Consider the following 3567-nt stretch of genomic DNA (forward strand, 5'->3'; position numbering starts at 1 on the left):
GCGGCTTTGTATTACTTACTGTTTTAAAGCATATTGAAACTGTTTTGTGGCCTAATGAGTATAGCTTGTCCTCGTATGCTTTTTTTTTTTTTTTTTTTTTTTGTGTGTGCAGTACTAGGGATTGAACCCAGAGCCTTACGCTTGCAAGGCAAACACTCTACCAACTGAGCTGTATCCCCAGCCCTCTTCGTATGCTTTTAAAGAATGTGCCTTCTACCAGCTGCCGAGCCGGGAGGAGGCCCAGGCCCCTCTGTGCCTGTGTCTGGCACAGCCGGTGTGAGACAAAAAGACAATCCTTCCCCGCTGCCCAGATAATCAAGAGTTTTGGCCGGACCTTTGAGCACACACCAAGATAGTGAAGAGCCAGACAAAAAGCACAGACTATGGCGCTGAAACAGATTAATAAGGAACTTAGTGATTTGGCCCGTGACCCTCCAGCACAATGTTCTGCTGGTTCAGTTGGGGATGATATGTTTCATTGGCAAGCCACAATTATGGTACCTAATGACAGCCCATATCAAGGTGGTGTATTCTTTTTGACAATTCATTTTCCTACAGACTACCCCTTCAAACCACCTAAGGTTGCATTTACAACAAGAATTTATCACCCAAATATTAACAGTAATGGCAGCATTTGTCTCGATATTCTAAGATCACCTGCTTTAACTATTTCTAAAGTTCTTTTATCCATTTGTTCACTGCTATGTGATCCAAACCCAGATGACCCTTTAGTGCCAGAGATTGCATGGATCTATAAAACAGAGATAAGTACAACAGAATATCTCAGGAATGGACTCAGAAGTATGCCATGTGATGCTACCTTAAAGTCAGAATAACCTGTATTATAGCTGGAATAAACTTTAAATTACTGTTCCTTTTTTGATTTTCTTATCCGGCTGCTCCCCTATCAGACCTCATCTTTTTTAATTTTATTTTTTGTTTACCTTCCTCCATTCATTCACATGCTCATCTGAGAAGACTTAAGTTCTTCCAGCTTTGGACAATAACTGCTTTTAGAAACTGTAAAGTAGTTACAAGAGAACAGTTGCCCAAGATTCAGAATTTTTTTAAAAAATGGAGCATGTGTATTATGTGGCCAATGTCTTCACTCTCACTTGGTTATGAGACTAAACCATTCCTCACTGCTCTAACATGCTGAAGAAGTCATCTGAGGGGGAGGGAGATGGATGCTCAGCTGTCACATCAAAGGAAGCAGCATTATTCTAGAAGCATCCATTTTGTTTAAACATCCCACTGTTAGAGATTTGAGGTTACATGATGTACTTTATGCTCATAACTGATGTGACTGGAGAATTGGTATTGAATTTATAGCATCAGCAAAACAGAAAATGTGATGTATTTTATGCATGTCAATAAAGGAATGACCTGTTCTTGTTCTATAGAGAATGGAAATTGGAAGTCAAACACCCTTTGTATTCCAAAATAGGGTCTCAAAACATTTTGTAATTTTCATTTAAATTGTTAGGAGGCTTGGAGCTATTAGTTAATCTATCTTCCAATACACTGTTTAATATAGCACTGAATAAATGATGCAAGTTGTCAATGAGTGATCAACTAATAGCTCTGCTAGTAATTGATTTATTTTTCTTCAATAAAGTTACATAAACAAACAAACAAACAAAAAAAAAAAGAATGGCCTTCTACTAGACTTGGTGGAATGTTCTGTATCCCTCTGTTGGGTCTGATTGGCTTGGAGTGTCCTTCAAGTCCTTCCGTAAGGATCTTCTGTCTAGATGTCCTACCCTTCATTCAAAGTCAGGTATTGAAGGCTTCGGCTATTATTATAGAATTGTCTATTCCTCCCTTTTATTCTGTCAATGTTTAGGTGGTTGTTAGCTGGGTATATGTTTCAATTTTTATATTTTCTTGATGAATCAACCCTTTTATCAGTATATAAAGCGCTCCATTGCCTGATGATGATTTTTGACACACAGTCCTCTCTTGCTTCAATCAGGATAGCTGCTCCAGGTCTTCTTTGGTTACCACTGCAGCCTTTCATTTTTCAACCTACTTGTGTCTTTAGATCTAAAGTGAGTCTTTTAAAAATTAATAGACTTCATTTTTTCAAGCATTTTAGGTTTACAGAAAAAATTGAGCGGCAAGCACCACCCTGCTGCCTGGTTCCTGCTGTTATTAGCACCTTGTGTCTGTGTAGTGGTACCTTGAGGTCCACTCTGTGTTCACATGCTGTGGATCTGATGAATTAATCATAATGACTGTCTACCATGATAGTATCACATGGAATAGCTTCACTGCCAGTGTCTGTTTTTTAATTAGAGAGTGTTTTAGTCAGCTTTTTTGCTGCTTGGCTAAAGGATCTGACCAGCACAACTATAAAGGAGGAAAAGTTTATTTGGGGGCTCATAGTTTCAGAGGTCTTAGTCCATAGAGAGCTGGCTCCATTCCTTGGGGCTCAAGGTGAAGTTGAACATCATGGTGGAAGAGTGTGGCAGAGAGAAGCAGCTCACATGATGATCTCAAAGCAGAGCGAGAGGAGACCCCACTCACGGGATACAAAATATGTATCCCAATGACCCACCTCCTCCAACTACACCCTGCCCACCTTCAGTTAATTCTATCAGGGGATTAATCCACTGACTGGGTTAAGGCTCTCATAACCCAATCATTTCTCCTCTAAAATTTCTTGCATGTTTGCACATTTTCTCACATTTTCTCACATATGAGGGGGACACCTCACATCCAAACCATAACAGTGAGTTTAATGCATTTGTATTTAAAGTTACACTATTTAATATATTATGTGTTAAAAATGAAAAAAAAATATTTTGTGTGTGTTGATATGTGCAATACTTGTTGTGTGTTAAATGTGGGAGGAGGTGTATTACTTAGATTTTACCTCTGCTATTACACTTCTTGCTTCCTATACATCATAGTTTTTTGTTGTTCCTCTGTTCCTTCAATGTTGCCTTCTTTTCTTTGACTTTTTTTTTCCAGTTTACCATTTTGATTCTCTTCTCATTTTCTTTCCTGCGATTTTAAAGTTATTTTCTTAGTGATTATCTTCCTGTGGGAAAGGCATAGCTAAATAGAAGTTAGAGGCAATAATTGCAAATGATTGTGAGAAGAAAACATTACACTACTGTTAATCAGATTTTCTTAAAAATCATGATATTTAAAGCATTTTAAAGAGTAACATTTGAACTTTATAAAATTCTAAATTAGGAGGGATTATCAGAGGTCATCTATCTCGACCTCAAGTATAATAATTTAAAAGAAGAAAACCACAAATGGTTATTTTTTTATATCAGGATTGGACCCAGGTTGCTTAACCACTAAGCCAAATACCCAGGCCTTTTTATTTTTTAATTTAGAGACAGAGTCTTGCTTGGACCTCGCTAATTTGCCGAGGCTGGCTTTGAACTTGCAATCCCCCTGCCTCAGCATCCCAAGTTGCTGAGACTACAGGCGTGTGCTTCTGCATCTTGCTCACAAATCGTTCTTTTGATAAAAGATGCCTTTAAAAAATAGTTTCAGGGATTCAATCCTCAGCCATCACCTCCCATCCCCCAAAAAGAAAAGAGAAAT

The 3567-nt window shown here is 38.2% G+C and overlaps 1 pseudogene across 1 annotated transcript; it reads left to right on the plus strand.

Moving 5' to 3' along the window:
- Window positions 1-290: 290 nt before the first annotated feature.
- On the plus strand, window positions 291-1579 carry LOC306642807 (ubiquitin-conjugating enzyme E2 D3-like; annotated as a pseudogene). The gene has a single exon. The product of its transcript is annotated as a ubiquitin-conjugating enzyme E2 D3-like (transcript).
- The last annotated feature ends 1988 nt before the right edge of the window (window positions 1580-3567 follow it).

Source organism: Sciurus vulgaris (assembly GCF_902686455.1).
Source record: "Sciurus vulgaris genome assembly, chromosome: 13".
NCBI lineage: Eukaryota > Metazoa > Chordata > Mammalia > Rodentia > Sciuridae > Sciurus > Sciurus vulgaris.